The sequence below is a fragment of the Lynx canadensis genome, chromosome A1 (assembly GCF_007474595.2).
Source record: "Lynx canadensis isolate LIC74 chromosome A1, mLynCan4.pri.v2, whole genome shotgun sequence".
Lineage (NCBI taxonomy): Eukaryota > Metazoa > Chordata > Mammalia > Carnivora > Felidae > Lynx > Lynx canadensis.
Window position 1 is genome coordinate 212,783,985 of NC_044303.2, and position 23,884 is coordinate 212,807,868.

Below are 23,884 nucleotides of genomic sequence, written 5' to 3' on the forward strand. Positions count from 1 at the left end.
GGTTGGCCTGAGGTTGTTGATGTTTTTACTTTTCCATGGAAGGTTATTAAAAAGTTGTAACTACTTTCAGCCATAGCGGATCAGCATCATCCACGTTGTAGACCAGCATTCAGAAGGTGCTCAGCTAGGCCGTCATCAGAAATGGTTTTTCCATTCTTAAGAGGGTGTGCTTCATTAAGTACATCCCTGTGTGTATACCGAACACATTTCTAGGTTCTTCAGTAACTTCTGTATATGGGAGGTGAGGTGAGAGAGGGAACTAACATCTTCTGAAAATGCAGTGTTTCTTCCAATGTTCAAGATTTCCTGTAAGGACTCGGCACTCTGTAACTGTTATAATGCATTATCCCATTTGATACAGCACTTCTTTAAGGTCTATATGATCTCTGTGTCACAGATGAGAAAGCTGAGGTTTGATAGCATCTAATATTAGACAATTGTATATATTTTCCCCTTAGGCTGCAATGAATTCTAACTAAGCATGATTCTATCTAATTTATTTTTAAATTTTATGTAATTTATATTTTTTAAAGTTATTTTTACCAAATTAGAAAAGGCTTTTTCTCTTTTATGACATAGACATCATAACCTCTTTTTTTTCTGTCACACATACAGACATTTATTAAACAAGCATTCATTAATAAGGCAGGCACAGGGGCGCCTGGATGGGTCAGTCAGTTAAGTGTCTGACTTTGGCTTAGGTCATGATCTCACAGTTCGTGGGTTCGAGCTCTGCGTCGGGCTCTGTGCTGACAGCTCAAAGCCTGGAGCCTGCTTTGGATTCTGTGTCTCCCTCTCTCTATGCCCCTTCCCTGCTCATGCTCTGTCTCTCTCTGTCTCAAAAATAAATTTAAAAAATTAAAAAAAAAAACACACGGCAGGCACAGAGCACTGCACAGATCATTCTGTGAACTTGATGAAACCCTCCTGTCTCTCCTCTTAGGTGCACTTCCCCCCGCCCCCTACCCGCCGCCACCCAATACGGAACAGCTCATTTGAGGCACACATAGCCACTTTCCTAGGCAGGATGCTGTGCAGTCAGGGATTGGATGTGGGTCTGATTGAGGGTTAAGGCTTACATGCCCTGTATAGGTTTTTAGCCTTGCTGGATTCTTATACCTTGTTCATACAAGAATGTAGAGGGATGCTCAGTTGTCTTATTGGTTTATATAACTTGAACATCTTCAATTTCTTCAGTGAGAGTACATTTCAGTATTCATTATGGTAATTAGCAAGACGCTACTTTCATCAAAATGTTTTTATATGCACTATCCTAATTAGCAAGGTGTAGACTGTTGATGTCGACCTACATAGTAGATTTGTGGGAACCATGTGGGGACTGTGCCTCTTTTTATTTTAATGCTAGCTGACCACCATTGGGCTGTGCGTCCAGCATATTGTTAGCTTCATCAATCTTAGAATTTAAACTTTAGGGGCACCTGGGTGGCTCAGTTAAGTGTCTGACTTCAGCCCAGATCATGACCTCACGGTTCGTGAGTTTGAGTCCCACGCCAGGCTCCATGCTGACAGCTCAGAGCCTGGAGCCTGCTTCAGATTCTGTGTTTCCCTCTCTCTCTGCCCCTCCCTAGTGAACTCTCTCTCTCTCTCTCCCTCTCTCTCTCCCTCTCTCTCTCAAAAATTAACATTACAAATTAATAACAAGAATTTAAACTTTAGTGCATATATAAAATCATACTGACTAGACTGTAGTATTTTACAGTAAATTATAGCCGTCATAATGTTCCTCTCATGACTACACTGGCACCAGTCAAATATTGTTTGTGGAGGGAAAAGTACATGTAATGGATGGGAACTTCATCTTTGCCAGTTCCCACTGGCTTCCAAGTATTTCTGTATTCTGTAGCCCATGGTGATCTTTCTATGACTCACTGGAGTTCAACATCTGCCCCCAGCCCAGGCTGGTGAATCTCAAAAACTGGGGAGAGTGAGGATGCTGAGCAGGTCAGGTGGGTGTCGTTTGCAGTTTCCCAGTGGTTCTAATACTTCATCAACCTACTCAACTGCCTTAGGCCAATACCTCCTTTTGGACAGAACATTCTTCCTTTCACTCCTGAATTGCGTTTTATTGAATGGCTTCTAGAGTGCGGTCACTTTCTCAGGATCTCTTAGTCTAAGGAGGGAAGTAAAAACTCAGTGGCTTAACAGTCATTGATTCTTGCCCATACATCCGCAGGTCAGCGTGGAGTGGGCTGGCCTTGGCTCCCCATGCAGGTTTGACCTCAGGTCTGCTCCAGGTATAATCCTTCTGAGGCCAGCCGCTATTGGTGGAAACTTTTCCCAGAGCAATGGCAGAGGTGCACGAGGTGAGCACCACAGCTCAAGCCTAGTTCACACATTCGGCTGTACTAGGTCTGCAAACACCCCTTTCACTAAAAGAAGTCATGTGGACAAGCCCAAAGTCATGGGGCAGAGAGCTGTATTCCTTGTGTGGGGAGGGAGAGAATATGTTTGAAAAGCCCAATCTGCTGCAGGCTCTGAATGAAAATAATGGATATTTGGGGGCAGTTTTTAGTTTCCAAAGACTTATGCACACAATTACCCATTCAGCCTCTACAATGACCCTGTGAACTACCTGTTGTATCTGTCTCCATTTTTAATGAGCAATTAAGGCTTCAGGAGGTTAAAGACATTTGGTAAAGGATCAACCGCCAGTAGGTGACACAGATGGGCTCCTGTCTTTTTCTTCTGCATCCTTCCCCACCTGACCTCTCATGAACCACAGAGACCTTTGCACTCTGGACCACCACTAGAGAACGTGCATGGGGCTGTGGGTATTTCTCAGTGTTGTTTGGTGATTGTATCCCAAGGAAGGGTACTCAAACTGGAATGGTTCATACCAGTGCCTCACAAACTTCAGTGCACTAAGAGTGAATTGGTGGGGCCCTCAGTTTTCCCTCAACACCAACTACCCGTTGGCCTTTCCCCGGTTATAGCACTTCATGCTTTAGGTTGCATATAGTGTTCTCCACTGTCCGTCTCTCTAATTGGAAGCTTCTCACTGACAGGGTTTATGTCCTGTCCCTGGTAATGTTTCTGATACTGTCAGTTGTCTGTCCCCAGCACGTGGGGTTTGTGGTAGTTTTGTCCGTGGGTTTTTTGTTCGGTTATCCTACTCTGTTCATCTCTTTTCATGGGGGAATTTTGGACAGATTCAAAAACAATACCATCAGTGCCTCCATCTTCCCAGAATCTGTACGCCTGATCGTTTATGGCCCCCAGAGTGACCGACCACCACCTCCATCGGCCCCTACTGTACCCTGGATATCTTTAGCTTATGACCCCAGTGACACTTGCTGATTGTGGGTAGGTCTCCTTCTCAGGGCAGGAGTTGCTTTTTAACAGTCTTTGGACCTCTAACACCTAGTTCAATCAATGTCTGGCATATAGAGTGCTTCAATAAGCTGTTCTTAAATGAAAGAATAGCCAAAAGATTGCTCCAACTAGGTACCACCCTTGGAGGAGTAAACGTGTCTGGTGTAAACTGTCTAATAATAGCAAATATATTACCTCTCCCATAAAAGACAAGTCATGGGATATTTACACTGCCTGGCTATTGGAAGACTATTCAAGAGGTTTACAGTCATAGGGTGGAGGAAAGGCAGAGAAAGACTTAGAGATGTGGTGTCTTAAAAAGGAGAGGCTAGATTATTTTCTGTAAGCTACCCCTGGATGTTATATTCAGATACCACCAGAGGAAGTTGTCCAAAATCTTCTCAAAACTTTAAGCAGGGCACTCGGTGAGGACAGTTATGAGAAGTACTTGGAAAAGATGGAGAGAATAGGGCCCCAGGTGGCCATTGGAGCTGTGGTTTGCATGTTGTTGTTACCATAGTATCGGTGGGAGCAGAGGCATCTTTGGTGATGAGCACCATCCCCATGGTGACACCGTGGGTGGTGTCCTTTTGTTTGACGGATGCTACCTGCCTGTGGTTAGAATCCAGTTCTTTACTTAGTCCAGTGAAGCTTTGCTGGGAGATAGTGATTTGGGCATGTGTTCAACAAAGAGCAAACTTTCCAGCTCAGCCCCTTTCAGAGAAAGCTCTTTGATTAATCTGGGAAAACATCTCCTGCAGTGAGCTCTACTTCCCGTTGATGAAATAACTCAGTCATTTGCCACTGGGATCAGAAAGAGTGAAAATCATGGGGATTGGGAACATCTCAACAGTCACCTTTGACCTTTATCTAACATTGGTATTTTTTGGCCACTTAGCTATCTGATGTCAACAATGAGTGTTTCCTCCTCAATGACAGGCATCATGTCTTCTCATTTTGTACCTTCAGCACTGCTTCTGCTACATAGTAGGCGCTGAGTAAATGTTTCTAGACTGAACGAGGCCTTTATTGTTTTGAGGCTCTTATATTTTCAGGAAGGAAACCACAGAGAAAAGCAGAGATCTGTGTAAGGTCACATGGAATCTATCTGGGGAAGAATCAGAATGAGGAGCCCTGGCCACAGTTAAGTGCACTCTCCAGTGTATTGCATCACTGCACAGGGCATCACGTCATGTCATACCACGAAATGACATTCTCTAGTTGTTTCTCTCAGGCTGCACTACCCAGTTATAATGAAAGTATACACCAGCTCTCTGAAACCAAAAGCCCTGTTTTGTAGCATTGCCAATTTCTGTGGTATAAGTATTCCACCATGGATGATTTCAAACTACCCACTCATTTTGGTTTCCTATGGGTGCTGTAACAAATTGCCACAAATTTAAATCAACAAAAATTTATTTTTTCACAGTTCTGGAGGCTAGCCGTCCTAAATCAGTTCTACTGGTGTGAAAGCAGGGTGTCAGCAGGACCAGGCTCCCTCTGGAGGCTCTAGGGGAGAATCCGTTCCTTGCTTCTTCTAGCTTCTGGTGGCTGCTGGCATTGCTGGCTGGTAGCCACACCCCTCCATTCTCTCCCTGGGGAGTCACATTACCTCCTAAGGCCCATCTGGATAATCCCCCCATTTCAAGATCCTTAATCACATCTGCAAAGTCTTTTTTTGTCATATAAATTAACATTCACATGCAATGGGAATTAAGACATGATGCCTTTTGGAGAACCATTATTCAAGGAATCACACCTTGGTTTAACAACCAGCTCTCATAATCCTGAATGTTTAGCAAATGGTCCTCGCAAGCAAGTACAAGGGGACTGTAACACACCATTCAACATAAGCTTCTTGTGGGAAAAGATTGAGATTGCTTCTTAGTTTATATCCTCAACAGTCCTTAGTTTGGTGCAAACCAGTGTGATCCAGTATTTAAAAATACTTTTGCACTGACTATAAGAGACCTCAAAAGGTAAAAAGCTAGTTAATGTAAAACCACTCTGATTGATTGCTTGTAGGGAACACCTTCAGACTGTGAGAATTGTAGTAGAAACAAATAGTCAAATGCTCAGGGATATGCTCAAAACTCACAACAGCTTTGCTAGAGAATCCAGTGGGTCATGGCCAAAGTTTGTACAGTATTGAGCTCTTTGGCAAACCCCTGTATCTCTAATGACTCTTTCTGGATGTTCCTCTCAGATCAAGTTTCCAGTCCTGGGTCTTTTGTTTTTTGGACTTTTCCCCTCATATCTTTTGTCTCATCTGTGTCATTAGACTGGCTCTCAGGGCAGGGATTGTGTGAAGTTTCCTCTTTACCCTCACCTTCTCCCTTCACCCAATCCTGCGATGCTAGTACAGTGCCTTGAACTTAATGCCTCCATAATTATTTTATGTACTGACTGACTGAGCCATTCACCATAGTGCAGCATGTATATGCACATATGAGTGTAAGATTACGGAATGAGTGAAGACTAGAACAGTCCTTGTGTGTCTCTAAATTTACCAAAAACTATATCATATTGGTATCTCTCTTGGTTCCAGTGCCTGGTTGGCACAGCTAGTGTTGTTTGGGTCCCTATAGGACATCATAATCCTGGTGCCAAGGACATTTTTAAGAATCTTGGTCACTGATCCCTTTAGCCCCAAAACATATTCTGGACTTCTGCTCTCTTCTGCTCCTTCATTTAGGGACCTTGCCTCAGTTCCCATTTACCTGGTTTGAGGGGAAGATGGTGCATACAGCATGTAGAAGGGACACCCTCAGAAGTGAGATGCCTTCCTGGTCTTTTGTTTGGACCCAGGGCAGTTGACTCTGGCATGACCCCCTTGATTAGTATCCATAATTTTGCTTTTATTTTTTTTTAATATTTATTTATTTATTTTGAGAGAGAAAGAGTACAAGAGTGAGTGGGTGAGGGGCAGAAAGAGAGGGAGAGAGAGTCCCAAGCAGGCTCCATGCTCAGCACAGAGCCCAACACGGGGCTTGATCTCACAACTGTGACGTCATGACCTGAGCCCAAATCAAGAGTTAGACACTTAACCTACTGAATCAGCCAGGTGTCCCCTCAATCTTGCTTTTAGGTGTCCACTCAGTCATTTCAACCAGCAAAGAGAGAAAGAGGCAGGAGATGTATTAACTGAACATCTACCATTTGACAGCAGTGAACTAGGGGGTATACAACATAGTTTTCTATTTAATCCCCTTGACAACCTACCCAGTGGGGTATTAACCCCATCTTATGGATGATGAGATTCACGGATGGCCAAAGAAGTGATTCAGTTAGCGTTTAAGCAAAATAGCTGGAGAATGAAAGTGCCTGATGAATGGTGGCAAATCAATAAAGCAGATGTTATTATTCCCATTTTAGAAAAAATGCACACTGAGTCTAAATGGTCGAGAATATGCTGAATTGCTTTTGTGGGGACCCCCATCCCCACCATCATCAGTACCTTGTGGCATTATGAGTGGGTTCACTTTGGCTTCTGTGCTCAGCCATGGTCATCTGGGGGTCAGTGATGCTGTGTTCCTCTGGGTCCCGGAATCTTTCTCCTGTGAGAGTCTATTCCACACTGATTATGGGGGAGTTTTAAGTTGGAAGGCTTATCAAAGTGTTAGCAGTTATATATGCTGTTACAACTTTTAATCCCGGTGTTTACTAATCTCTATTGCCTATAGCTCTAGGAGATAGCTTTCTTTTTTCAGCTTTTTTGAGGTATAATTGAAAAAACTGTAACACATTCAAAGTGTACTATCAGATGATTTGACATATGTACACATTGTGAAAGGATTCCCCCCATCGAGTTAATTAACACATCCGTTACCTCACATATTTCCTTTTTTTGAAGAGTGAGAACATTTAAGTTCTATTCTCTTAGCAAATTTCAATCATACAAAACAATGTTGTTATCAGCTATGGTAACCATATTATACATGAGATCTTCAGACGTTATTCATCTAATGGAAAGCTTCTGCTCTTTTACCAACTTCTGTTTTTCTCATCTCCCAGCCCCTGCCAACTACTCTCTACTGTCTAAATTTGACTCTTTGTTATTTAGATTTCACATAAAAGTGATATCATGAGGATTTTTTTTTAGTCTGGCTTATTTCATGTAGCATAATGTCTCCCAGGTTCATCTATGTCATTGCAAATGTCAAATGTCAAGATTTCCTTTTTTTTAAAAACTGGATAATATTCCATTGTGTGTGGGTACACACACACACACACACACACACACACACATTTTCTTTTATATTTGTCCATCAGTGGAGAGTTAGATCATCTCTGTACCTAGGCAATTGTGAATAATGCTGCAATGAAAATAGGGGTACAGATACGTCTTTGAGATAATGACTTCATTTTCTCTGGATCATAACCAGAAATGGGATTGCTGGATCATATGCTATTTCTGTTTTTAATGTTTCAAGGACTATCCATACTGTTTTCCATAGTGGCTGCACCAATTTACGTTCCTAGTAACAGTGCACAAGTGTTCCCTTTTCTCCATATCCTCTGCAAAACTTATTATCTCTTATCTTCTTGATAATAGTTATCTTAACAGGTGTGAGGTGAATTTCACCTAACAGGCAGGTGAATTTCCAGGTGATAGCATTTAAATAGATTACAACATAAATGCCTTTGCTTTGAGTTTTGTAGGGCAGGAGCCCTCCTCAACAGGGTTGGCCAGCAAGATTATAGACCCTTGACCATTGTTAGAGTATAAAAGTGAAGGCTAAGTTCTCCTTGTCTAGCAACCGGTACTGGGACTGTGGGAGGCTAAGTATTTAAATTTGTCGATATAATATAAGCTAAATGATTGCTTGTTTACACTCTTGTTGTCAGGTTACCTTCTCATGTCTGAATTTGGAGATTCCTTTATAGAAGGCTTCTCAGATTCTTTTCTTTTTTTTTTTTTTAATTTTTTTTTTCAACGTTTATTTATTTTTGGGACAGAGAGAGACAGAGCATGAACGGGGGAGGAGCAGAGAGAGAGGGAGACACAGAATCGGAAACAGGCTCCAGGCTCTGAGCCATCAGCCCAGAGCCTGACGCGGGGTTCGAACTCACGGACCGCGAGATCGTGACCTGGCTGAAGTCGGACGCTTAACCGACTGCGCCACCCAGGCGCCCCTCAGATTCTTTTCAATCCTGCCTTCTGTGAATGAATATTCTGCCTTTTGTTTTGGGCATGATTTGATCCTATAACAGCTGGAAAGAAGGAAGTTGCCTTGAAGGAATCTCTTGTCATCAGTTGTCAGAGTTCATCCACCATCTAGTCGTCCATTCCCAAAGGCACTTAAACCCACAGCTCTGATTTGAAATCATGTAATTTTGATGTTCATTTATTTATTTTTTTACTTATTTGTTTTATTGAGGCATAATTGACATATTATATTAGCTTCAGGTGTACAATATAACGATTTGATATTTGTATATTACTGTGTGATGATCACAATAAGTCCAGTTAACATCTGTCACTGCACTTAGTGACAAAAATTATTTTTCTTGTGAGGAGGGCTTTTAAGATCTCCTCTTTTAGAAACTTTCAAATATGCAATGTGTTGTCACTAACTATATAGTTAGTTACTGTGCTGTACATTACATCCCTAGGACTTACTGATTTTGCAACTGGAAGTTTGTACCTTTTAAGCTGCCTCACCCATTCTGCCCACTCTCTAGTTTTGACCTTTGAAGGAAAATGATGAAGTGAGGGAAATGAGATTGGGCTGTGGGTGGACTTTTGAAATTGCTCCTTGCACTGCGGCTTTGTCATGGAATCGAAATGGTAAGTAGCACTCAGGGCATTAGCAATTACAAAGTTGGAACTGACAGGCTTAATGATGTACAATCAAAAGGATTCCAGTTTGTAGAATGCAGAGTTTGGCTCATTGGGATGTCTCTTCATGGTCAGACAGATATAGGGACATAATAATTGACCTTGAAGTTCTTCCCATTTTCCCTTTTCCCATTCTTCAAAGAGAGATGGGAGAGACAAGGTTTGGTTTCTGGAGATTTTGGTGGCGGGGGGGGGGGGGAGCTCCATTTTGTGTTATCCCTTTAAGGTCCAGTCTTTTTTTTTTAATTTTTTTTTTCAACGTTTATTTATTTTTGGGACAGAGAGAGAGACAGAGCATGAACGGGGGAGGGGCAGAGAGAGAGGGAGACACAGAATCGGAAACAGGCTCCAGGCTCTGAGCCATCAGCCCAGAGCCCGACGCGGGGCTCGAACTCACGGTAAGGTCTAGTCTTTTAACCTACCATTTTGATCCCTGTTCAGATATGCTTGCTTCCTACTTGAGGGGTCACAAAACTGCTAACGCTGTTACCAGTTTTGCTCCTTTCTATAAGCCAGTTCTCAACCTTGGTTACATGTTACGGGTGCTTGGGAAGCTATGGAAGCTACCAGTGCCTCTCTGTCCCACCACCAGGAATTTGGATTCATCTGGTTGGGTTGCAGCTTGGACACCGGGATGTTTTAAGGCTCTCCAGGTGACTCCCAAGAACAGTCAAGATTGAGAATCAATGGCATAGAGGAAGGTGCTGATGGAAGATCAGGGGCTGGAGCTGGAGGGGCTGGAGAAGAAGCATAGAATATTTGGGTACCTTGGAAGTAGGGATTGTAGGCTGGGAAGAAAAGAGGGAACAGAGGGGAAGAGGAAGGACACAGAAGAGACAGCTGACTGAAGGAAAGACAGGCTTCTCAGGTCTCACTTTTGCCTAGATTGGTCCAGTGAGAAAGCTTCCTCCCATTTTAATGCACCCAGTTAAATGATTCCCAGGGATTGTACTGTCACCTGATGCCAGGAGACGAAGGCATCAGAAACTGAACGATGTCTACAGCTTGAGATCGCCTTTTGGCTAATTTGGCCTTACACACAGACAAGTCAAGCACAGGTAGCGATCAAAATTAGTAATTACAAAAGTGATCGTGTTTAGCGTAAAACTTAATTTTTAAAATAGAGAATTACATAAAATAAATACTGAAAGCCTTCTCCCTAATCTCACTTTCATCTCATCTTATCTGACCATCATTTGTTTTTGTAGATGTATGCATGTTGATATTTGCATGTGTGTATTTTTAAATACACACACATGTATATGTATACATGCATATTTAGCCAAGTGTGTCCATGTGTGTATATATACACACATATATATATATGAATGTGTGTGTGTGTTGTAGTTGTCAGAAATAAGTTAGGTTATGCTGGGGTAACAAACAACTCCAAGCCCAGCTGAGTACAAGAAAAGTTAATTTCTCATTCCCATATTAAATGGGACTAGGGGATCTTCTCTTCATAGTCATCCCAGGATTCAAGTTGCCAGAGGCTTGATTTCAACATACTTTCAAAAAACTTGGGAGAGGAAGAGTGCTCCGAGGCACACGGTGGTACGTAAACACTGTGGCCTGGAAGTGACATATGTCACCTGTGCCCACAACTCCTTGGCCATAACCAGACCTGTGACCTCACCCAACAGCCAGGGGGCCAGGAAGTTCAGCTTTCCTTGTGTCTAGAAAGAGAGGGATACTGGATATCAGCAGGCAACACATTTATAGGTACCACAGGTCTATATAAATTCTGCATACCTATGTGAATGCCCGTAATGTTAAGATGAAAACCATATAAAGAAATAAATGTATATGTATCACTAACAATGAAAATGGAGCCATACCATTCAGTAATTTGGTATTTTTCATGCAGCAATATACCTTGACATCTTTCCATGTCAGTATATAAAAATGTCTTGTCTCTTCTAAAGTTTGCACAGTAGTGTGTTGATTCCATTCACGGATTCACGAATCCAGCGTCTGCTATTTGCCAGGCCCTGTGCTGGCTGCAGGAGTGAATAAGACGGACGTGGAAGCTTTGCCTTAATGGCATATTCTGTGCAGCCACTTTGTAGCATATCCACTGTAGGTACCTGCCACAGCCTATTGATGAGATGCTTAAATGCTACAAATAATGCTGTATGCAACATCATTGTACATGTATCTCTGGGCACTTGGGTAAGTTTTTCTCTTGTACCAACAATGGAGAATAAGTTGTGGGGCCTGGAAGTTCTCCATGTTCCCAGAAAGATTCTGTTTGTCCCAATGGAAATATCAGCAGGACTGTAGTCTCGAGTGTGGTTCTCCAAGTGGAATTTCTAGATGGTTTTCCTGGGCTTTGTTGTGGTTATTCCTCTGCCTACTCCAGCATTTAATTGCCTTTGAGGCAGTTGGCCTAAGACACTTGGTTCCTTCATTCTCTTCAGCCTTGATTTCAATCGGTGGGGGAAACAGTGGCAAGTTTTAGAGCCCTCCATATTTGGGCTGAAGTGGTCCTCACTGCTCTTGAGGAAGAGGAACATTGCACATCCCCGCTGGACCCCTCTCCCCCTAGCTCCCAGCTCTCCTGCCTCCACACTGGAGATATCAGCAAGGAGCTTTAGGAGTTTGTGCCTATGGTGCTGACTTTAGGGCCAGAAATATAGAGAATTTTTCCCAGCTTTCCTCTCCTGTGCATTTAGAGTTTCCAAATAAAACCCAGACTTTGCTGTACATGAAAGTCTGTTATTATGACCAGCTGCTTGAAAATACTACACTTTTCAAGTGTCTTTCTCAAACATTTCAAACTTGCAATTACTAAAAAAAAATGTACATAATGATGTCTCTGGGAGGGAAAGGACATCATCAGAGAGTTGTCCTTTTAAGAATCTTTCAGGCTGCCAATGAGGTTATTTTTGGAGCTGAATTTCTTACAGGTGACAGCTCATGACGTGATTCATAGAGTGGGGGAGTGCCCTGCCTCCCTGCTCTTCCCTCAAGCTCTGGAGTCTGCTATTTCTCCCACTGGCCCCTTGCAGACTCTGAGGAAGATGCTCAGGTGTGTGTGTACCTCAGATGCCTGCCAGACCAAAGGCTGCTGAAACACGCTCACATCTGTGTGGCCACTGCTCCTTCTGCTACTGATGTGCCGCCCACACCGGCAGGTCCGAAGGAAAACGGAGCATAGGAAGGGTGCCAGCGAGGCTGTCGGCTGCTCCTACCAGCACCACTGTCTCCAGTGTCAGAGGACCTTACGTATTTGATTGACTTAACTGAGTGGCTGCACTATAAAGAGGAAAGGCAGTGCGGCAAGGTGAGCGTCTGCCCTTGCACCAGGATGGATCCAAAGAAGCAAGCGTCTCTCCAGGCTTTCCCTCCCTCACCCAGCCAACACCGTCTCGCTTGCTTGAGTGCCCTCAGTTTTACGTTTTGAATAATGAGGATGCTCAAAGGAGAATGCCGAGTCTCCTCTCTTACAGGAATTCTTCTCTGACTCTTCTGAAAACACTTATCTGTCCTTTCTTCAAACTTCCCAAGTCTGCGATACACCCGGACCCTTGTTTATGCGCTGTGTTCTACTGTTCTGCCCATATTCCTCGCATGAGTCGTGGCTCCTCAAGTTAGAAGTGTGCTGAGAGGGAAGGCAAATGCATTGTACACTGAGCTGGAGAATCACTGTAAAGGATTCTCTGATACACTGGTCAACTTTTCCCCCTGATCATGCGTATTGAGTTTATTGAAGACAACTGCGGCTGATTTCATATTAGTCTGTTCCCACACTTCCTTCCACTCCTCTGACTGCCTCTTCTCCTCCAGTCAAGCCCAGATATTTATTCTTGTCTGCCTTCAATCCAATTGTTTCTGTTGTTTCATATTCCCCTTTCCCACTCTTAAAATTCTATTCTTCCTTCAAGGCTTCTTCTGGGTTTCACCCCCTCCCCTGCCTGCCAGGAGTCCTGCATTGCTGATTTTGTCCCATATGAACATTGTTTTAAAAAAGGTTTTAAATTTATTTTTGAGAGAGAGAGAGATAGAGAGAGAGCATGAGCAGCGGAGAGGCAGAGAGAGAGAGGGAGACAGAAGATCCGAAGCAGGCTCCGTGCTGTTAGCATAGAGTCCAGTGTGGGGCTTGAACCCGTGAACCGTGAGATCATGACCTGAGCTGAAGTCAGGCGCTTAACCGACTGAGCCACCCAGGTGCCTCCATATGAACATTATTGATGCCTAATAATGTAGCACTCCATAATCGGTCTTTGTCAGTTTTGTTATTATTCTTTTGAATATTTATTTTTGAGAATGAGAGAGACAGAGAACAAGTGGGGGAGGGGCAGAGAGAGAGGGAGACACGGAATCCAAAGCAGGCTCCAGGCTCTGAGCTGTCAGCACAGAGCTGGACACAGGGCTCGAACCCATGAACCACAAGATCATGACCTGAGCCGATGTCAGACACTTAACTGACTGAGCTGCCCAAGCGCCCTGGTCTTGGTCAGTTTTTATAGGTGTCTTCTCTCTCCACCAGTGTAAGAAGTCAAGCTTCTATCTGCTTCTCTATATTAGAGCCAAGATCATGCAATAAATAATTATTGCTGGTACTGTCTTGCTAATAGTACCAGACTTTGAGATTCATTTAGAAAAGGGCCCAGTTTGAAAATATCATGTATACAATGATAAATTGAATTGCGGACATCAGAATCAGGTTTAGGATCTCAAACTTTTCAGTACTCTATGCGGCCCAGGCCCTCTTCTTTGCGTAGTTCAAAATTTTAAAACTATCCATCACTCCTGTGGGATCAAGCCAGTAGCTTATGTAGAAAGGTAATTTTTGCAGAATTCCAGAGTCCATGTGCCAGTTGTGCTGCTGTGCACATGAGAAGCTATGACTAGGTGGGACCAGGGACGGAGCTTACGCTGGAGGCATCGGCCTCCATCTCCCGAAATGCTTTCAAATCTGGGCATGTTTGCTTTTATCATGAGAGCCTGACCCCACACTTTACAATGGAGAGATCGTAATCACCAGGAGATCCCCTAATATATGTTAGTATCTCTACATGTGGGAGAACCAGATGTCAGGTTCATGTATGATACAGCAGGAAGAACACAGCACGGCCTTTGAAGTATTCCTGTTTATAGGAATAATTCTTTCATATGCAGGTACGTGTGTGTGTGTGTGTGTGTGTGTGTGTGTGTGTATTTTATAAAGGTAACAGCTACTCCTTATTCATAGATATGTATATATATCAATATGCATATGTATGCATGTATATGGAGCTAGAAGCTTGATTTGATCCGCATGCATATGTATGTGTATACACATATGTATGCACACACACACACATACACACACACACACACACACACACGCACACACCACACTTGAATCTAGTCAAGTTTTTAGCTGGATTTGCCAGCTTACAGGAGGCCAGGGTTAAAGAAAACCACAGGGAAGCAAATAGACACACCCAGTATGTGGGACATTCTACAGGACCATAGACCTGGTTTCTGCACACAGCCAACGGCAGGGGGGAAAAGTGGGTGGGCCTGATCTAGGATGAAACAGAAGTGAGAGACAAAACAACCACATGCCAAGTGTGGAACTTCTTTGCACTGTATTTGAATACATGAACTGTAAAGAGGCTTTTTTTTTGAGAAAATTGCCATTTTCTCAAAAATCGACAAATTGTGTTTTACCCTTGTTAGGTGTGCTAAAGGCACAATGCTTATGCTTGAAAATGTCCATAACTGAAAAAGATTCATAGTGTAGTTTGGGTATGACATGGCCTGGTGCTGAGATTGTTTGAAAACCCTGCAGCAACCAGCATGGACCTACTGTCTGCTGGAGAGGAGGAGACACGAGGGCAGACTGAGGTGGCCAGACAGAGGGAGGAGGCAGCAAAGCCAGCACAGTGTTCCTGCACCCAGTGCCAGCTTAAGAGCACCGTGGGAGAATGGACTTCTTTCCTGAGTCGGCCAGTTTGTCACGAACACCAAGTAATTTCAAAATAAAGGAAAGCAAAGCACAGTTCTGCAATGCCAGCGACAGGATGTCAGGAGCCTTGTTGCTAACACGTTCATCATTTCTTTGCAGACCCGCTGGGAATGCGGCTAATGTGCCGCCCTTAGCCCCCAGCAGTCTCCCCCCTCAGTGGACCTGGTGATGAGTTTCTGCTTTCCTGTGAGAGGGGCCAGTAGGGGCAGCCACAGAAACCTCCCTTGGCTTTTTCTGATAGAATAAAGGAGAGATGACCAAAGCGTGCTGCATAGTAGGCAGGGGCCCTGGGTGGCAGAGGCTATTCTGTCCCTCACCTCCCCTGGGCTGTGGCCTGGTCTCAGCCTGGGGGACAGAATGTGTGGGGAGGACCGGCTGCTGTTAGGTTAACAGGAGCATTGGTGTCCACATTTCATGACAGCAGCATCTGGTTCTCTGGGGATCCAAGGCTCTGTACCCAAGACACGGAAGCTGTCAGGCTGTCCCCTTGCTCAGCATGTGTGGCCTTTCTGACCTGCAGGGAACTCACACCATGTCCACAACCTATTAAACCTCCTATATTCCCATAGATCTTGATTGTTTACTTACAGAGCAAGACCATGCTTCCTTTTACAGGATCCCTGTGATCTTTAGTGTGTGTGTGTGTGTGTGTGTGTGTGTGTGTGTGTGTGTGTGTGATTTTTTGTGCCCTGAATCACATTTTCAGTGAACTGGGATTTCATTCTTTGAGAGACAGGACTTCCCAGGCTCCTGGGAGTGAAGCACGTCCTGCAGAGTGCTGTAGAAATGGGGGATTTGGAGGAAACAGAGTTGCTGCACCAGCAGGTGTCCCTGCCCTGCCTGTCTAGCGGAGTTCCTGCAGGGGCGAAAGAGAACGTGCACAGAGCTGCTTTGGAAACTGTGGAGTGTTCTGCAAATGTTAAGTGGGGCTTTCTTGGATACAGTTTGCCTATAAAACACTTGCTCCTCTTAAATAGACCTTCTCTTTCTTTAAGGTTGTAATGCAGGGATTCTCTCACAACTGGGAGAAATTCAAAATAGCTGCCTGGTGCACCTGCTTCCGGCTTTTCTCCTACATGCCCATTTCTTTCCCCACCAACTCACCTGGATGCCCTGGAAAATAAAATCCCATAAGCTATCAACTATCAAAACTTTTGTGTGTGTGTGTACCTCTACCTGGTATATTTTATGGTCCTACTTTTCCTTCCTTCTTCCTCCCTTCCCTCCTTTCCTCCCTCCTTTCCTCCCCCTCTTTCCCACCCTCTTCCTCCCTTCTTGGTACATTTTCATACCATTCCAGTGAATCATGATTATATTTAATATATTTATTACCTTGGATATGTACTTATTTATTGGAGAGAGAGAGAGAGAGAGAAAGAGAGAGAGAGAGAGCGCCAGACTTCTCCCAGAGTTGCTCGTTTGCTTCAGCTGGAGGTACATTATTCCGAGGTCTGTGAAGTCTGTTAAATGATGGGAGTCACTGTGGCTGTTCAGAAGGAGTCACTCATGGGCAGGTGTCTTTTCTGGAACAGATTGCAGCAAAAGGGTCTGGATGTGCTCCACAATCATTAGCTGGTGATCAAGGCAGGGAAAGGGTGCCCATCTGTTCTGGAATTAATTGGCATCCTTATGAGATCATCTTGATCGAAGTTGATGAAGAGTTGCCTTTTCCCTCCTGTTGTGTGAAGCTGGGAGCCCCTTGGTGTCAGGGACTGTGTTATGTTTGTCTTCTGTTGTTTGGTATTGAAACACTCCCTCGCACATGATAGGCACTCGGTGTCTGTTTAATTCGTGTGAAAGAGTCAGGAGAAAGCAGCTCTGTTTCCTGTCCTGCTTCCCTGCCCCTCTGTAAATATCTGGGAGAAAAGTCACTTCCTTTTATATGGGGGGGGGGTCTCTGTAACCCCACACAATGATGTCAGTATTCCTAGGAGCAGTCATGCCTGAGGGTCCCCCAGGGACTGGAATGTGGAGGGGGACAAGAATGGGGCAGCTTTTCCAGCCCATCCCCAGGCAAACACTGCTCTTTGTGTCTCAAGACATTTTAAAGATACTTTAAAGAAATATCATGTATTGGAATCATGCAAGATGTCTTTCATGTCTGGCTTCTTGCACTTAGCATAGTATTTTTGAGGTTCATCCATGTTGTTGCATATATAAGTTGCTCACTCTTCATTGCTGAACAATATTCCATTGTACTGATATATCATAGTTTGTTCATCCATTCACCAGCCGATGGACATTTGGATTATTTCCAGCTTTGGCTTTCAGCTCTAGGCTACTTTAAATACTGCTGCTGTGAATACTGCATGCAAGTCCTGTGTGGCTGTATGCTTTCATTCCTCTTGAATAGATACCTGGGAGTGGAATTGTTTGGTTATATAAAAAGTATATGTTTAGTCTTTTGAAAGACTGCCAAACTGTTTTCTAAAATAATTGTACTTTTTTACCTTCCCACCAGCAATATGTGAGGGTTTCAGTTTCTCCAAATCTTAGCCAACACTTGGCATTGCTAGTCTTTTAGATTATAAACATTCAAATGGGGACATAGTGATATATATACTGATATATAATTATGGTTTTAATTTGCATTCCCCTAATAATTAATGGTGTTGAACATCTTTTTGTAAGCTTAGCGACAAGTCATATCTTTATTAAAGTGTCTGTTCAAATCTTTGGTCTGCTTTGTAATTGGTTTGTCTTCTCATTGAGTTGTAAGAACATACTGAACACAACTCTTTTATCAGATAGATGTTTTATAAATATTTTCTCCCTTTCTGTGTCATGTTTTTTCTTTTTCTAAAAGAGATCTTTTAAAGAGAAAAATTTTAATTTCGATGAAGTTCAGTCTATCAATTTTTTCTCTTATGTATTGTGCTTTTGGTATCATATGTAAGAAAAATTGTTGCCTTATCCAAGGTTATGATGATTTTCTTTTTCTTTTTTTTTTTTTTCTTTTAGCTTTTATTTATTTTTGAGACAGAGAGAGACAGAGCATGAATGGGAGGAGGGCCAGAGAGAGAGGGAGACACAGAATCTGAAGCAGGCTCCAGGCTCTGAGCTGTCAGCACAGAGCCTGACGCAGGGCTCGAACTCACGGACCGCGAGATCATGACCTGAGCCGAAGTCGGCCGCTCAACCGACTGAGCCACCCAGGCGCCCCACGATGATTTTCTTCACATATAGTTTTAGCTCTTGCATTTAGGCTCATGATCCATTTTGAGTTAATTGTATATGGTGTAAGTACCATCTTCATTCTTTTCCATGTGGATATCCAGTTGTCTCAGCTCTATCTCCTTTCCCATTTTCCCTGCCCTGTCCCCATTAAATTGCCTTGGCTACTTCATTAAAAATTAACTGACCTAAGAGTAAGGGTTAATTCCTGACCTCTCTATTCTCATCCATTGATGTGTGTATTTGTCCTTACAACAGTACCACACTGTCTTGATTATGATAGCCTTACAATAAGTTTTGAAATGAGGTAGTGACTTTTTAACTTTGTTCTTCTTTATAAAAGTAATTTTGGCTATTCTTGGTATTTTTCATTTCAATATAAATTTTAGGATCATCTGATTATTTTCTACAAAAAAAATCAAAAATTTGACAAGGATTGTATTGAACTTATAGGTCAGTTTGGAGAGAATTTCTCAAAACTGTGTCTTCAGTCCTTGAACATGGTATGTCTCTTCAACTATTTAGAAATTCTTTATTTTTTAAATTTTATTTTATTTTTTTAATGTATTAAATTTATTGTCAAATTGGTTTCCATACAACACCCAGTGCTCATCCCAAAAGATGCCCTCTTCAATGCCCATCACCTCCCCTCCCCTCCCTCCCACCCCCCCATCAACCCTCCGTTTGTTCTCAGTTTTTAAGAGTCTCTTATGCTTTGGCTATCCCACTCTAACCTCTTTTTTTTTTTTCCTTCCCCTCCCCCATGGGTTTCTGTTAAGTTTCTCAGGATCCACATAAGAGTGAAACCATATGGTATCTGTCTTTCTCTGTATGGCTTATTTCACTTAGCATCACACTCTCCAGTTCCATCCACGTTGCTACAAAGGACCATATTTCATTCTTTTTCATTGCCATGTAGTACTCCATTGTGTATATAAACCACAATTTCTTTATCCATTCATCAGTTGATGGACATTTAGGCTTTTTCCACAATTTGGCTATTGTTGAGAGTGCTGCTATAAACATTGGGGTACAAGTGCCCCTATGCATCAGTACTCTTGTATCCCTTGGGTAAATTCCTAGCAGTGCTACTTCTGGGTCATAGGGTAGGTCGATTTTTAATTTTTTGAGGAACCTCCACACTGTTTTCCAGAGTGGCTGCACCAGTTTGCATTCCCACCAACAGTGCAAGAGGGTTCCCGTTTCTCCACATCCTCTCCAGCATCTATAGTCTCCTGATTTGTTCATTTTGGCCACTCTGACTGGCGTGAGGTGTATTCTGAGTGTGGTTTTGATTTGTATTTCCCTGATGAGGAGCGATGTTGAGCATCTTTTCATGTGCCTGTTGGCCATCTGGATGTCTTCTTTAGAGAAGTGTCTATTCATGTTTTCTGCCCATTTCTTTACTGGATTATTTGTTTTTCGGGTGTGGAGTTTGGTGAGCTCTTTTAGAAATTCTTTAAATAATCTCAGTGAAATTTTATAGCTTTCAGGGTATAAATCCTGCATGTGTACTTAAAAATTGACTTGTAATTATTCTATTCTTTCTGTTGCTACTGAGAATAGAATTGTTTCCTTCATTCTATTTTTTGGGTTTTTTGTTTCTAGTATAGACATACAGTTAATTTTTCTATATTGACCTTGTGTCTTGAAATCTTGCTAAATTTATGTGTTATGAGTAGTAAGTTTTTTGAAGTTTTTTTAAGGATTTTCTAAATACAGGTTTATGTTTTCAGAGGAAGACAATTTTAATTTTTTCCAATCTGTATGACTTTAATTTTTTTTCTTATCTTATTACACAGGCTAGAACCACTGGTACAGTATTGAATGAAAACTAATGAGAGGGGACATGTTTTCTTGTTCTCAGTCTTAGGGAGAAAACATTCTGTTTTTTATCATTAACTATGAATCTAGCTGTAGGGATTTTTTTAAACATTCTTTTTATCATGTCAAGGAATATGCCTTATATATCTAGTTTATTGAGAGTTTTTGTTATGTATGGGTGACTGATTTTTGTCAAGGACTTTTTCTACATCTATTGAGATGGTCATGTAATTTTTGTCCTTTATTTTATTAACATGATATTTTATAATAATTGATATTTGGAAATTAAATGGACCTTACATTCATGGAATAAATCCCACTTGGTCATGGTGTATACACCTTTTCATATATTGCCAAATTCAGTTTTTTAAGAATTTTTTGAACATTTTGACAGTTATGTTAATGAGGAATATTATTCTTTCGTTTTCTTGTGATGTCTTCTTGAAGTTTTTGTTAACTTTAATGTCCTAGTAATACTGATTTCAGAAAAAGTTGGAAAGTTTTACCTTCTATTCTACTTTCTGAAAGAGTTTATATAGGATTAGTATTATTTCTTCCTTAAATACTTGGTAGAATTTACCAGTGAAGACATTGGGCCTAAACTTTTCTTTGTGGGAAATTTTTAACTACTGATTCAGGTTTTCAAAAAATTTTATTTGTTGTATATATGAATTGAGATTCTCCATCTTGTAACCTTACAGCATACAGTCTGAGAGGCTAAATGTCCCAAGAACCCAGGTCTGTGGCTATGGCTGTGCTGTCGATTTAATCTCAGGAAACACTTGAGATTCCTAATGCATTATGGCAACAAGTATGATACATCTGCCACAGTATTCTTAATGTTTATTTATTTTTGAGAGAGAGAGAGAGAGAGCAGGGGAGGGGAAGAGAGAGAGGGAGACACAGAATCTGAAGCAGGCTGCAGGCTCTGAGCTGTCAGCACAGAGCCCAATGCAGGGCTCGAACCCACGAACCGGGAGATCATGACCTGAGCCAAAGTCAGATGGGTAACAGACTGAGCCACCCAGGCGCCCCTGCCGCTACAGTATTCTTGGTGAGAGTAAAAAAGAAGGAAAGAGAAGGTGTTTGTCAGTTTTTACCTTGAAACTTCAAGTTTTACCTTTGGAAACTTCTGCTGTCCTACCACTGAGATTCTCTGATGATATTACTCCTGCTGCATGACTTCCAGTAACTCCTGACATGTTGCTGACAGTGAGAAGGGGAAAGACCACTTTTATATTTATTATACGCAGCTCAAGAAGGAGTTACAAAAATAAAGAAGTCAGCTGGGCAGCAAAAGGTGCCTGACCCAGAGGGAGGAAGTTAGCTGTCACCTTTTTTTTTTTTTTTTTTAAATTTTTTTTTTCAACGTTTATTTATTTTTGGGACAGAGAGAGACAGAGCATGAACGGGGGAGGGGCAGAGAGAGAGGGAGGCACAGAATCGGAAACAGGCTCCAGGCTCTGAGCCATCAGCCCAGAGCCTGACGCGGGGCTCGAACTCACGGACCGCGAGATCGTGACCTGGCTGAAGTCGGACGCTTAACCGACTGCGCCACCCAGGCGCCCCAAGCTGTCACCTTTTGAAGCAGTGTGATTTAGAAAACATTTTAATTTAATTTAATTTAATTTAATTTAATTTAATTTAATTTTATTTAATTTTATTTTATTTTATTTTATTTTAAAGGGAGGGGTGAGCAGAGGGAGAGAGAGAGAGAATTTTAAGCAGGCTCCACCCTCAGTGCAGGACTCTGGGATAATGACCTGAGCCGAAATCATGAGTCAGGTACTCAACCGACTGAGCCACCCAGCTGCCCCTAGAAAACATTTTGAGTATATTAGCCTGATGAAGTCCTGAATACCGTTGAAGAATTAGTATTTGGTGGCATAAATGAAAATTCAGACTCTTTTTTTTTTAGAAGATCTTTCTTTACATAGGAAACTCCCCAGTCCTGTTTTCTTTTCTTGTCGGTCTGTGGGATCACCGTAGCTTACTCTCTTTCAGCTCTTCCAATTCCTGTCAAAACCTTACCTTCATGGGACAACCTCAGTTTTTATTGAGAGGTGGAAGAAAGAAAGCAGCCACATGATGATCACTTGTGCTTTTTGTCTATCAACACACTATTGAGCCCATATCTCGTAAGCAACTCACTGTGCTCTGCATGGGTGTGTCAGATTGCCAGTATCAGAAGGCATCTTCCGTCACTTAAAATTTGGTGCACTTTCTTCTTACAGAGAACAAGAATCCTGTAAATCATCTGATCTCCTTTATAACTGGCCAACAGGAAAGCTCAAGGCAAATTTATTAATTGTAGTCACGCTCAATTTCAGTCTTCGTGGTAAAGGTACTTGAATATTACCCTTCTTCATGGATTTCATTTCTACTTTTATCTTGTATGTGTGGGTTCTTTTTAGAAATAACCTTGCATGCTTTTGGCGATGAGCAGTATATATGTTCAAAAGAAGTCATGCTCTGTCCGTGGCTGCAAGCAAAATAGTGACGGTGGTCATGTCATTGTTTTTGTTGATGCTCAATGGCCTCCTCTCTCCCACCCCCACCCTGAGTCTCTCCTCAGGCCCTTTATCCACCTCAGAAATCCTATTCTCTCATATTCCTCCATTTGCTGCCCTGTCCCTCCACAACCCCAAAGTATAAATGATTTCAATTTATAGTATAAATAGTTTTAATTATTCATCCTCAATAGGGGTTCATATTTCCTGGGGCCCAAAGCCCTGAGATAAAGAGAAGAGGTTCCGTTGATGTGCCAACAGTGCTTTCTCTGAGCATGGGGACATTCTTGGCGCTTTTCCTCCAGCGGTTCCCAAACACCATCACACTGACTTTCAGCAGCAGAGTAGAAGAGGCAGGATTCTCAGGCCCTGTCACCCAGCGATTCTGATGCAGTAGGTTTCAGGTGGAGACTCAGAATCTGAATTTTTACAGCATGCCTCTCTTTCCTCCCCTTGGTGTGTTTCAGTGTCATGGTATCATTTTCCAAAAGTTGAAAACACGATTTTCATACACACACACACACACACACACACACACACACACGTGCGCGCGCACGCAAGCTTAATTCATTAAAGAGGGAACCGGCAGCATAGTAACTCTAGTATAAGAAGAACACAAGGAACAATTAATAAGTGAGAGCGCTGGGATATGAGTGCCAGGTCCGACACAAAATGGTTTAATGTTATATGAGGCAATAAAAACTAACTTTCAGGGTTATGTTCTGTACTGGGCAGTAGCCATTTGCATTTCTGCTGGGCAAAATCATTTTCAGCTTTTCAGTCTTGTACAAATTAACCCTAACTTCACAGGGTCTGGACTCTTATCAAAGGTAAATAGTAACACTGGCATGTGGCTGGTTCAGTCAGAAGAGCATGTGACTCTTGATCTCAGGGTCATGAGTTTGGGAGTAGAGATCACTTAAAGAAATCTTTAAAAAAAAGTAAATTGTAACTCAAGAACACATTCTTCTAGAGAGTTGGCCTTTGAGTGGGCTTGTTGGTGTGTTAGTATGAAGTCAAAAGGAAATGCTACCGTCCTTTTGCATTATTCCAAACATTTTGATAGTTTTTCGTAATGTGTACAACCACGCTTAGGAAAAAACTGGCATAGTTCACTTCCATACAAGCAATCCCAAAATGTATTTGGTGCCAAATTAGCTTAAATGTCAGTTCCTCTGGAGAGTCTTTTCTGGAATTCCAAGGTTCTCATGTACTCTTACAGAATCCTATACTTTCCTTATC

At 42.4% G+C, this 23,884-nt stretch overlaps 1 protein-coding gene across 1 annotated transcript in view; it reads left to right on the forward strand.

The window, feature by feature from the left end:
• ADAMTS12 (ADAM metallopeptidase with thrombospondin type 1 motif 12) overlaps positions 1 to 23,884 on the forward strand; it is a 329,126-nt gene that overhangs the window by 66,863 nt on the left and 238,379 nt on the right. The gene's annotated exons all lie outside the window — the stretch shown is intronic.